This window comes from Notothenia coriiceps, unplaced genomic scaffold (assembly GCF_000735185.1).
Source record: "Notothenia coriiceps isolate Sejong01 unplaced genomic scaffold, NC01 NC01_scaffold00023527, whole genome shotgun sequence".
In the NCBI taxonomy this organism is placed as follows: Eukaryota; Metazoa; Chordata; class Actinopteri; order Perciformes; family Nototheniidae; genus Notothenia; species Notothenia coriiceps.
In genome coordinates this window covers 374365-387847 of record NW_011356228.1, presented here as the reverse complement: position 1 = coordinate 387847, position 13483 = coordinate 374365, and the positions used below count along the sequence as shown (strand labels likewise).

The 13483-nt window shown below is 40.0% G+C and overlaps 1 protein-coding gene and 1 long non-coding RNA gene across 2 annotated transcripts in view; one reads left to right on the top strand and one right to left on the bottom strand.

Annotated features, from left to right (window-relative positions):
• Positions 1-890: 890 nt before the first annotated feature.
• The window catches only part of fam49bb (family with sequence similarity 49 member Bb), a 32010-nt gene continuing 19417 nt past the window's right edge, over positions 891-13483 (top strand). Inside the window, exons 1-2 of the mRNA XM_010781707.1 lie at positions 891-1026; positions 8947-9031. The gene's annotated coding sequence lies outside the window, so the exon portion shown is untranslated. The remainder of the gene's footprint in view (positions 1027-8946; positions 9032-13483) is intronic.
• Positions 8238-13483, bottom strand: part of LOC104954578 (uncharacterized) — a 20142-nt gene continuing 14896 nt past the window's right edge. The window contains exon 3 of the long non-coding RNA XR_799348.1: positions 8238-8248. This is a non-coding gene — a long non-coding RNA (uncharacterized lncRNA). The remainder of the gene's footprint in view (positions 8249-13483) is intronic.

The following is a 13483-nucleotide window of genomic DNA, read 5'->3' as shown; positions in this document are numbered from 1 at the left end:
CAGCCTAATAATTGCATGTTTGGCAAAGGAGGAAATGACAAAACAGAGCTTCCGGAAGAAGAAAAGAAAATGCTGAAAAGCTACATTTTGCTCACTTATTTTTTGGGGGAAGTAGGAGTGCGAATTAAAGTATTACATTATATGTTATTAATGTGCAACAAATGGCGGTTGCAGTCACCTTTTGATATGATGTTACAGCCAGGTTTGTCATGCAGGGATGGCTTTGAAGAGCCTTAAAATAAAGAAAACAAATAAACTACGCTTTTTTAAATTAAAGTTCCTTAAGCTCTTAATAATGTTAAGATCAATACTTATAGGCAAATGAACTCTTAATTAAGTTAAGTGCAAAGGTAATAGCATCAACATATACTTTAAATACCAAAAAGTAAAACGTATTAGTCATGGCACATTTCAGAATAATATGTATTGTTGCAGAACTTAAATTAACACAAAATAATGCTGGTGGTACCTTAATTTCATTATCTTATGTAGGCTACTTGGTTGCCAGGCCTATATTCATTTATATATACAGTCTATGATTCATACATATGTGACTGATGTTAATGTATCGGAACCCGGTCGGAAGAAATGGCACATTAGCGCCTCCTAGAGATTGTTTAAGATGTAAATTAGCTTCTTGCTCAAAGAAACTTCGGTAAAGTCAATTTTACATAGGCCTAACTGTGTCTCGCGGTCAAAAGCCCTAATTAACGCCACGGTGAGACACAAATGATAGTATAGGTAAATTGTAATCCGGTTGAAACCACCGTTAAAACACAGCAGCGGGTCATCTCTGACCGGGCGGGTCTATCTTCAGTCAGGCAAGGAAGGTGTATAAATTCCCCCTCCGCGCTCAGAGGTGGAACAAACCGAACTCCCCTCTCGTTTGACGGCCACAATGACGCTCGATAACTAACCCGGAAACAGCAACAGCAAATCGCTTTTCTTCTTCTTTCAGCCCGTACCGCTGGCTTTCTAGCGTGGTATCCAGACGTCGACACCAGTGTTTTCTCTACGAGCATCAAGGTAAATAACAGAGACAATTACTACTTTATCTCCTCTTTTTCTGTCATCTCAACTAACCACCTATACTATCCACCGGTTGCCATTCAGTCAGGCTTGTTTTGAGTGTTACATTTAGTTCTTCGGCTCGGAGGCAAATTTAGTGATGGATAATAAACGTGTCCGGCGAAAATGTAACCCCCCACCCCTACCTCTTATTGCAAAGTTACTGTAAAAAATAAATAATGGAAACTATTTGTGTTGTGTTTTTAAGTTACACCCTCGGTGCCCCGTTAACTTCCCCTTTTCAGGGCAGCGGTCTCAAGGTAGACGTTAGGTTAGGCTACACTGCTAGCTAGATTTTTCCTTTATTTGGCCAGGGGCATTGAATGTTACATGCGTGACCCATATAGCCTATTACTAAAGCCAGGTAATCAGCTGTGTTGGACTTCGTGAACACTACAGAGACAGGTAACGTATCCAGTTTAAAACTAACCGCATGACTCGGATTAAAACTGTTCTTTTACAGACAGTAAATATTCATCAGTACAGCTGCATTAAAGGAAATGCTCACACTGACAGCTGGTTAGAGCTGGTTTGTCTTGATGATTGTTGATTGTTCTTCAATCAATGCATGATTTAAAATAAACACTCCTAAATTCAACATCTCAAATCCTCAGTAAGGACAGAAGTAGCCTACTATCAGCTGAATGAAGTCCTTTTTTAGGCATTGAATTGAAATATTTATGCTCAATATAGGTTTTAAAATAAATTCAAATTGTGTTGCACAAAAAGTTCAATATTTCACTCTAAATTGTAGTATAGGAAATTCAACATAAAAAGTTCTACTTTTATTGCAGTACTCAAATATTTGTACTTTAATATAATTCCACCACAGGCTCATAAGATCTCACTGTCTAGTAATAAACGTGTCACTGCAATTTCATTTAAAAGTTGCTGACTATGGTTGGTTGTTTTCCTATTTGCATCTTTTGTCTGCACGACTCAACTCTAGCACGGAAGTAAATGTTGTTTCCTTTCCGCCCTGTCTCTGCAAAGCTTCTGAAAGTGGAAGTGAAACGTCCCAGAAAACCAGAATGAATGATTTCTTAGGCAAGTGCAACTCTAATGAGGTTGTCATACAACGTGACATTAGTCTCAAAAGACTCATGGTGTCTACTTGTGCAAATTGGTATTTTTTTTCTGTTGCTACGTAATGGCTTGTTACACACAAGTATAGACTCGTGCATTAGTTCAGAGATTTGTATTTAGAAATTTACCGGCCTCATTTCACAAAAAAATGAACAAGCTCTCAGACATGGCTGTGCAGAGTGTTTTTGAGGGGAGAAAATAATTCTGTGCACTAATATTAGTCATTGGTGCATTTCTTTTGTGTCAAGAAAACTCGTAAAACATAAAAAGCGTCATTATCTCATGGCAAATCCAGTTATGCTGTTTGAAATAACATGCCTCCAGGTTATCTTTTGCAATTTGTCTTCCTTATATGTGCCGCTGCTGTATCACCTTTCTTGCCTAACAGATGGACACACATTTCTGCTCTCATAGTCTGAGTCGGTGTAGACTTGGAAATAAAGGCTGGGAAAAAAATGCTTGACTTGTGCCACTGTTGTAGGACTGTGGTTTAACTTGTTGTGCCATTCTTCTTTATTTTGCATGTCGAAGTTGCAGACACAGTTGCGTCTTTTTCGGCACAGTGTATTCCCTCATAAGTCCTACTCTAATGCAGGTAGCGGCCAGTTGCATTAAGGCACAGCCATTTCTAGCTTTAGCTTTTACACTTTTAGTTCTAATCTGGCTTTAATATTGTCATAAAGCTTTTTACTCCCATTCTTTTTTTTTTACGTGACAATATTGTTGACATGAGATAAGACTTTTGCCAGAGCTTTACATCAGTGTTTGCATTATGTGTGCTTAATTAACAATAGGGACAGAGATGTTTTTAGAATGATTTAAAATAGTCTTTCATTGTGCGAACGTCATGAACTCTGTTCACCCCCAAGAGGATTTCCCACATTCTTTCTGCACAAATGTGTTTTCTAGTTCATAAACTGTAGATCCTGTAGCTACGGTCGTAACATGAGGGTTGAGTTGATGTATTGGTAGTTGATTTTAATTATTCCTCTTTTCCACCTGTCCTCCCATTGACCTTTAAGGCAGATCTGCTCAGACGTTTTCATTTCAAACTCCTACAAACACACTCATTTTAGAGGAAAGGTTGTTTTCTGTCGTTAAGCTGTACATTTATTTGGGAAACAGTATTGGGAGTGCTTTACAATAGAAATATTTAGACATTCTCTAATTAGGAATAACTTGTTGACCTCACTGGAATGTCACACAGTCGCCAAGGGGTCCAGACCCCTCTTTGCAACCCACTCCCGTGAACACACCCAGTGTCACGGAGCCGCCGGCCTCAGGTTGGGTTACTGCAGTTATTCTCGGTATGAGGCTCACTGTAGTCCTGCTGACAGTCACAGTATTTATTGTATTTCCGGCAGCAAGTCGCTCCACTGATGCTAAACGTCTCCTCTAGTCATTGTTTTAACAGCTAATGTGTGTGGTTAAACTGTATTGTTGTGACATTTCTGCATCTGTTTATGTCCTCTACAGTGGTGGAAGACGTTAATACTTCTCGTACGTACTATCTGCTGCATGCAGCCTTTTGTCTTTAAATATGTGAATTCACCAGGGTGAAATGTATTATTGAGCCACTTGAGCTCCTACTTTACTTTTGCATGTTGTTTTTGTGATTTATGCTAGGAAGACAATAACATGAGCACTTGTGCAACGTGTTGTGATGTTGTGAATATAACCACCGTTGAACCAACACGTCTCTAACACAACATTTTATGATTTAGAAATCTGTTTGCATCATATTGTTAGTACCCACACCCCTGTATTGCACACTCACTTCAGGCAGCATGCTGGGCCAGGCTGTCTTTATGCAGATAGAGCTGTATTGATCCCTCGCTGTGGCGTAATGCTGTTTGTTCAGTTATTCGGATTAACTTCCTCCTAAGTATTTCAGTCTGTTCAGCATTCTGCTCTAACACCATTACCATGACACGGCTTAATGCTGGGGAGAAGGTGACTGAGGCATCGTTTAATTTCGAAAACACTTTCAATTAGTTTTTAAAGGTTTGAAATGAAAGAACATAGTTGAATAGGCACTTGCCTCGCAGCTACAGTGCAGTGGAAAGTGTGCCTAACTAGATTTTTGCCGTAGACTATAATCTAATTTGCCTCTCTTCCATTGCTCTTGCATGCCTGCTCTTGTTCATAAGCAGATCATAGCCGAAGTGATGACATGCATGAATCACTCAGTAGGAAAGGCTGACTGTGTGTCCCCCCCCCCTGGATGTAGGCTGCTTGTTTCAGCTGAATTATTAATATAAAGAGAGCATATCACAATGTATTGATTTCAATTTGAGCCTACTTTAAAAGTTGTATCTACGGTAGTTTAGATGACTGGATGTGTTTTTCAGTCAATCCCCAAACAGCTTATTTAATGTTTGTTGGTTAACAGGTCATGCTCACTGTTTGCTGTTAAATTAGTAGAGAAAGATGGTGCAGAGCAGTGGAGGTCCTCGCTGTGGTGGGTTTGTGTTTGCAGCCTTTGGCGGTGGCAACTAATATACTTTTGATGTGTGTCTCTGATGTGTTATGAGTCAATGTGTGTGCCAGTTTCAGATCTGCTGTGCTGGTAGACTCGAGCATTCCTCTGAACCGCCTCACTTCCGCGCTGTGATGTTGGCTTTATCTGAAACCCTAAGCATGCACAGTATTAGAAGAGAGAAAGTATCTGTTTTGTTTTTTTATTCTTCTTCTCGCAGGCATTCCATTCAAATGCCTCCAACAGGATGCTTTCATTTGTCACTCCCTGTAATACGCAGCGTCTTGAGAGTAAATGTGGCACAAAAGTAAAGTGGACCTTGAATAGAAAATCTCAACATAATGCTATGAATAACCCACTCGGAAAGAAAAGGCTGTCACTGTGTGACCCTACCCCCACACCTTTCACACATGCACAGAAAACCCCTCCAGGCTCAGATCTACAGCAGAGAAAGCAGACTGTTGGAGGTTTTCCTCCACTCTCCTGCTGTAATATTTAAAACTTATGATTTTACCAAAAAATAAAAACATGGTGATGATCTTTTTATTGTATGTGAAAGCAGGCGGGCATGAGATCCTCGTGTGGCCGCCTACGTGACGGTGGACACACATAGCAGGGTGTCGCCACAGATGGTGGATCAGCATGCTACAAATTCTGATTTTGCAAGAAACTGTTGCCGTGCTGCCCCCGCACCAAACCCCCATCCACATGGTGTTAAACTGTCAAATACTCCAAACCTGTCTTACTTTTAACCCTTCATTTGTGGATATGTTTATTCATATTAAGAATATGGAAAGGTTGTATGAAAGTATTTCACTTTGGCAACAAGGAGCAATTTTATATTGTGATGTATTTCATCGTGATAGATTATTTTTGTTATCATTATAACATTGCAAATATACACTTACATGTTATATACATTACATAAGGCCCATTTATTTTGATTCTTATAGTTTAGAAAACAAATGGGTGGTTATTTTAAGTATTTATCCACATTACAAATGCATTATTGAAGCATTTTGACACTAGCCTAGCATGTGTAAACCAGTTTATAATCTTCAACAGGTCATTTGTTCTGACATTTCAGTCCGAGGATCTCCACTTCATGTAACTGATCTGTGGGGGGTTCTTCCTAATGAAGCTCCGTGGGCTTCAGTAACTCTGTTGTAGGGACAGGGGAATACAAGTTGTCATGGCAACTCGAGTTGTAATGGAAGTTTTATTCAGTGGTGTTGAAACACTGCGAGGACTGATTTATATCCCAGTGTCACTTCCTTTAGTTTGGTGTCTCTCTTAAAAGGCGACAGGCGGAAGCTTCTCTACTGTACAGTGAAGACTACATTGAAACCAAAACAGGAGGGAAAAAAACCCCACAGAAATCAAAACGATGTACATTTAAAATAACATAAATTCAAAAGACAGAACATTCAATCTACATTTTTCATGGACATTTTTGAGTAGCATGTATGATCATTTGTGATATTAGCAAAGTTGAGCAGCCCTTCTTTTGATAGTATAATGAACTTTACACCCTGTGGCCAATTTACCAAGTACACCTCACTGTGTTTATGGCCCTGCAATAAATCCAACATGACTTATTATTAACTTCATGACCATTATGCAGGGTGTAGTTTTTCTGCTGGTGTTTTCCAAGATTTCCTCCACCCCATTTACACCAATGAGGATCGACTCTATAAAGTGCTGATGAGTGTACATGTGTATGTGGGTGACAAATGGACATGCTCCACATACAGCGTCCATTGATTACCTCAGTGGCCTGCTTCATATCCAGATTCTGCACATGTCTGTATCTCACACAGTTTACAGCAGGTCCACACATGTTGGCCCACATGTATTGACCCTTTCATGTGGCGGAGAGTCTATTAAAACCAAACAAATGTGCTTGGCATGTTGTCTTATGCTGTTAACAAACTGAAGATGCAAGAGCACGGATTCAAATGTGTCTCTGCCACTTCTTCCTCCTTTTTTAAAAGCACTCTTGCAGCCTTATGAAACTGTTCTTGTACACAAAACTTTCAAATCCTACTGTTCAAGTCTCTGGAAATGACAAATGAAAACAAGGAAATCAATCTTTGGAACAGTGGGAAGTTTGTGCGTGGTTCAGAGGGAAATACACCGAGCAGCGTTTGTGTTATTGCCTCTGATCCTGTGGGAGTAAAGCCATATCAGAGCAGTTGTGCCGGTAAGCATGCTGAGAGCAGTTGTTTGATTATAAGGATATTGAATTTCTACACCCTTAACCTGCCGTTCCCTCTCACTTTCCTTATTTAAATGACTTCTTTCAAGTTTTTGTTAAGAAAAAGAGTCATCATGTGACTAGTTGATGCCTCCGGGCTAATGGAAACAAAACACTGACCACCCTCAGAACACTGGTTAACTGGGCAATAGTTGTTCCTTTGCATGTCATTGAAGGGACACGCTCACTCTCACAGTGCCACTTCAGTATGATCTCATCATGTGGGTCTTTTCCCACAAGAGGTGAATGATGGTATTCTTATAAACGGAGAAACCACAAACCTAAAGGGAATAATGATAATGAATGGAACAGTAGTGATTTTGGTGCGTCATTTGCAACAGTCTTTCCAATTTAAATAAAGATTCTGGAAAAGAGTTATACACGGTATTTTCCTCACTGCTATTAAAATGGAGAGCTACAAATCAACATATTAGCATTCTGACGTTAGCATTTAGCTCACAGTGCAGCCTCACAGAGTCGCTAATATGGCTTTAAACCCATGTTTTAATTCATAACTTATATATTGTTATATTTACTTTTCTCAATTACTATTTTAAAAAGTATTCAATAGAGTCTTCTCTTTTCAATATGAAAAGGGCCCTGCTGAGATTGACACATATAAATGACATTATGTCCATCTTTTTGTATGCTCTACATCAGGAACATTCTCTAAATAAATAAAATAGTGATGTAAATAAATACCCTTTCAGAATTGGTACCAAAACTCGTACTGCTACTGAAAAAATCCAAATGATATCCATTTAATTGTCTTTTTCGGTAACAAGATAATGATTAATTAGTTAACTGATGGCTCCATGGTTCTTATGATATCTTGTGGCTGTGAATGTTGTAATTCCATTGAGAAACATACCATCATTTCCTGTTTCCTCAAATACTAAAGTGCTGCTCCACAGCACTGTAAGCCCGTTCACCTCATGTGCTCATTCAAGGAATGATTTGGCCTTATGTTGTGGCCCCCAGCTGTAATCATGATGCATAGCTGACTCCCATGATGCCCTGCCACAGATGTCACCCAAAAATTCCCCCTGTGACATGTCAGCTGTGCTGAAGGAACACTGTTACACCGTCTTTCTTTTTTATTCTAGCATCCAGTCCTTTCCTGCTTTTACTTTTGTTTCTTTTGCCCTTCTCACAGTGTCGTGTTCGATCACATTTGTGTCACCAACCGTTTCCCCCACAGCGTTCTTGTGAGTTTGAAGTTTCAGGGTTTGAAGTCTGATCACATTCATGCAACACTGCCTCCATTCCCCTGCTTTTGTGTGGCTAAGAGAGAAGTGTCCTGGTGCTAATGGTGTCTCTGAGCCTGTCCTCTCAACCAGGGCTTTTTCAGATAACCTCTGATTGCCTTCTTTCACAAAATGTGACCCGATAAAGTCAATTGTGTGGTAGAGGTCTTACAGGGAGCCTTTCAGAAAACCTGAAGTGAATCAGAGGAAGTGTTACACAATAGGAAGTGGTGGGTTTTTTCTTGTGCGTCTTTTTGTTCCACGTTCTATGATAACTCTGCAAATAGCCCATGTTTCAGACGGGAGGTAGAACATAATCAACCTGTTATTACATGCTTAACATGATACCTGCAGCTCTACTGCTAACTACCCCTTTCTGTGTGATATTACTGTCTTATCATCTATTTCAATGTGGTTTCATTTTTTTTGAATCATTGTTTTTAAAAGGTTCTCCATATATGGCATTCAGAGCATTGGTGTGTGTGTGTGTGTGTGTGTGTGTGTGTGTGTGTGTGTGTGTGTGTGTGTGTGTGTGTGTGTGTGTGTGTGTGTGTGTGTGTGTGTGTGTGTGTGTGTGTGTGTGTAAAATTCCTATGCTTTAAACCCTAGACTGTTTTACATTTCTTAAGCATTAGGATTTACATTTTGTATCCTTTGACACGTGTTTCAGAGGCTGNATGGCATTCAGAGCGTGTGTGTGTGTGTGTGTGTGTGTGTGTGTGTAAAATTCCTATGCTTTAAACCCTAGACTGTTTTACATTTCTTAAGCATTAGGATTTACATTTTGTATCCTTTGACACGTGTTTCAGAGGCTGACCTCTGGTGCTGGACTGTGACCCTGGGGCCACCTGCCAGGCCGGGCTCCTGACTGACAGTCTCACAGCTCCACTGCTGGTGAGTCCTCCAACCACGTCGCACTTGTTAAGATTGATGCTTGTTTTCAAAGGATTTATTAACTTTTTTCTGAAGTCACAATGTAAAGAAATGGTGGGAAATATCCCACATCTGAACATCTCTGATTTACTGTACTATAGGACAAATAGAAGTAGTATATCCTCACAGCTCAGATGCTACTACTAGCTAATTATTAAAGGGTCATTAAATCCATAAGTTAAAATGGATGCGGACTTAGTGTTTTTGCTCATCAGCTAATTGACTAATTGTTTGAAATCTAGATGTCTCAAAGCAAGACTGACATCTTTATTTGTATGATAGTATAAGATACGGAGACATTTCCAAAGCAACAAATAACATATAAAATGTCAACATGGACAAGTTAGCAGTGGTGTAAAGTAAATAAGTACATTTACTCAAGTACTATACTTAAGTATATCTTTGTGATACTTTTACTTTACTTGAGTATTTCCATTTTCTGCTACTTTTGATTTCTACTCCACTACATTTCAGAGGGAAATATTGTACTTTTACTGCACTACATCTTCTAGTTACTTTTGTGTGTTTATACGTTATATATTTACTATTTATTTTCTCAGTACTTTCCAAAATCTGCTCCATATTGACAAATTACTACATCCAAAAAACTCTTACGTATTTTCTAATGAGAAAAACAAAATTATTCAATATTTTATAATAGGGCTGCTCAATTAATCGTATTCTAATCGCGATTACGATTATGGCTTGCAACGATTACGAAAAACAACGTAATCAAAATAAAACAATTATTTTTTTATTATTTGGGTTTTTCAGTTGAGTTATACTTAAAGTTCAGGGTAATCAACTGTTAAAAAAATACTGTTCAAATTTTTTTTTCTCCAATAAATGGATGTTTTCAAAGTCAATGAATATTCGCATTTAATAATCGCAATTACAATTATTGACCCAAATAATCGAGACTATGATTTTTGCCATAATCGAGCAGCCCTATTTTATAACGATACTACACTTTTGTAGTACTTTTAATTTTGATACATGATTTTTCTCTAGTGGAGCATTTTTAGGCTGGGATATTAGTACTTTTACTTAAGTAAGGGATCGGAGTAATTTTTCCACCACTGCAATGCTAATATTGTGTTATTGTGTAGGAATATTTCCATATGTTCCGCCTTCACTTTCTGCTCCAGATTGCCATCTTTATATTTGCTGTTATTTGTTTACATGTCCATTATCTATTCAAGAACAGAACCCGTATCTGATTCTTATTTGAATAGACGGTAATGGTTGGAAGAACAGACTACTACTCTACAGCAAGCCTGTTTGTGCACCTGCATTTCTGCCGTTATGAGTCAGTTACGGAAATATCCAAATACTTTTTTTTTGGTGATTTAGTCAGATATGAGACTGACTTGGAAAATAGATACACTTCAATTTGGTTTGAGTGGAAACATATCAGCAGGACACGGGTGGCTAGAGTTTAAATGTAAAATAACAATGCTTGTAATTTAATTTTCAATCATCACCTTATCAAAAGTTTAAACTTGATACATAGTGATGTATTACTAGCTGTATTACAAAGTAGACAGTCGTTATGTAAGAGCACCTGTAGTTTACCTATTCTAAGTCTTAATGCGTTGTGCCGTGGGTGTATGTGTAATGCATGCTCAGGAAATGAAGTGCATTGTGGGCCATAAAAAGGAGTTGAGTAATGTCGGTGCTCCCAGCTTCCTGCCCTGCAAGGCTGAGTGTTTATGTAATTACAGGGGAAGGGTCACTGCTCACACGACTCACTCTAACATGAGGCTTACTGCACAATGCCTTTGTTTTATTTATTTTTATCAGGTATTTTCTTTCCTCCTCTCCATTTTTTTGTTTGTTTTTCTTCACCTCATAATTTTTCTCGCTGCTTGCACGTCTGCCCATCCCCGTTGTATTTTTCCTCCGCGTCTCCTTGGAGATTGTTACCATGCCACACAATCATCACTCGATTGGCTAAGCTCCGGTGCTGGAATGATGTGGAGTTTTTGACAGCTAAGCCTCAGGTGGTTGGTTCATATATAGGATCACTAAATCAGTGTGTCCCCTTGAAAGGTGTTTGTGTCGAGGCTAATGTAGAGCTGCAGTAGTGGCCTAGTAAGATGTAAGCCATTCACTTAAATAGCCTGAATGGCCAGCTATTTTGGTTAGCATGCAGCACACAACCCCGTGGCAGTACAGGGGAGCAGGAGACGTGTTGCATTATGAATGGAGAATGGGGCTGAGTTGATGCAGCAGGCCAGGTTTTGTGTGAATACATACAGGGTGGATTAGCCTCGCTAAGCCAGGGGGAGGTGTGCTAAAGTAGCCTGAGGTGAAGCTTTTCTTGGCTCACTAGTGCTTTGATCATAATTGGGTCAATACTGCCCCCAGATGGTGAAGCCTAGTACTGTTATACTTGTGTAGATGGTGGCTAATGCAAGGGAAATATAGACTTTTCTAAGGATAATGTCTTTATAACAAGGGATTTCCCATTTTACCATAGCAAAGGATGTATTTTTAGCCTATTGAATCAATTTAGAAGGCGTGCTTATATATCAGTTGCTGCAATCTTGACTCAGCATATAGAACACGCTCCGGCCCCTCTCGACCTCACCCGCTAACCAGGTAATTTGAGATGATATGTCTGAAAGGGTGTAATATGTAGAGTGTCTTGTTATATCAGCTAAAAGCTCCCAGCTTCTCCTCACCCATCTATTATTAATGCCACTGAAGGGCTCACACTGAATCACTTCCTGCCTGGGTTCCCTTAAGGAGTGCGCCGGGCTGCAGTCATTTTTCTGCAGACGTACGCGTTGGAAAGTCTTAACGTTTACATTAAGTCTGCAGAAAATGACATTTTAATTGTATGTTTTTCACCCTGAAATAGTTGCATGTGAACACTAGATGGTGCTCTCACATCAGACACCAGTGCTGCTTCTAGTCCACAATAACATGCCGTCCTGAGTTAGAAATACATTTTCTTTGCAAAGATTTACTCTAAAATTCTGTACTAGGTTATGGTTCTCCACAAAGAAATGTCACTAACTACGGTCACTTGTCGTGGGCATTTTGACCTTTTAGCAGAAGCATTGACGATGCTGGCCTATGATGGCAACAATGCTTGGGAGTGGTCTTCCCCTCCGTTCACTCTGTGTGCATACCATATACAGTCTATGGTGCATACATGTTTGTGTCCTCCAGATGGCACTCCTCCCTCACTGGATGAACATGTTGGTCCTCTTCGATCTGACACTCATCATCCATCCAAAAAAAAACTCAAATGTGCCCCACCCAAAATCCTGTTAGGGTAATATTCTGCAGTAAACAAAATAAGTGATGCTCCGGTGTATTTCTTCAAATTAAATTAGGCTTACATTTTGGCTCAACTACTAATGTGAGACCTTATTCTCACCGAATGCTCCTTCTTAATTCTCATTTTGTGTGTTGACATAGTGACATCGGTGAGTCAGTCAGAAGGTCAGTGGTGTAATGATGGTTTGGGGGCTGTTTTAGCAGAAGAATGGGTTTAGGAGGCAGCCGCCCCAGGGGAAGTGCTTGCTTTGACTGACTACTTTGAGTCAATATGCCCTCCTTTTAATGATTTCCTTAACTAGGAAGGAATCTGAGGACTTTCAAGGGCAGGGTGGGGTGGTCTCCCTTCTGAGGCAGATGTTCAGCGGATGGAGCGGAAAGTCAAAGTGGCAGATTTGGGGAAGAGTTCATACAAACAGCATGGACTGGTTTTACATCTCTTTAGGACTCTTTAGAAAATATCTCTAGCCTTTTTTGGCAACATCTTCACTTGATCATTAAAGACCCCTGTGGTGTTGGTTTTAAAGCCCTACTTGCTTTTCCCCCAGTTAAATTCATCGATCTGTAATTAGCATCAGTCGGGGCTGTCAGCATCTGTCTGTGTTATTGATGGTATAAAGTGTTGTATAGCTGTGACTGAAGAGCGCCGCTCAAAGCCTCTTCATAGAGCTCCGTTTCAATGGAGACGGCGTTTTAGCTGACTCTTGTGTATGTGCCTGTTGCCATGGTTTCCAACTTTCATCAGGTGCCGTCCAAAGAGAAGGGGGGCTAAGCCGGGGATGAGGCGCTGCCACTTTCATCCTCCTCTTGATGTGCTTCTCCGGACAAACTGCCGGTTGCCTGCGCTCATTTCCATTTGTGCTGATCGGGTTCATTGCGGCCGCGGTGATTTGATACAGGAGTTGTTTTTAGGCGGGGAATATTTGTAGCTGCGGTTGCTGTAGTAACACAAGACAGCTGATGTCACCTCATGTATCCCAGTCAGTTGTAATGATTTTGAAAGGGTTGTTTTGATTTGCCTGAATCTGGGTGAGGGGGGCATTAGCTGATGTGGACAATACAGAGGCGTGGCTACGAGATATTGGAGCTCACCCCCATAAACAAACAAATGGCACCCCCCCC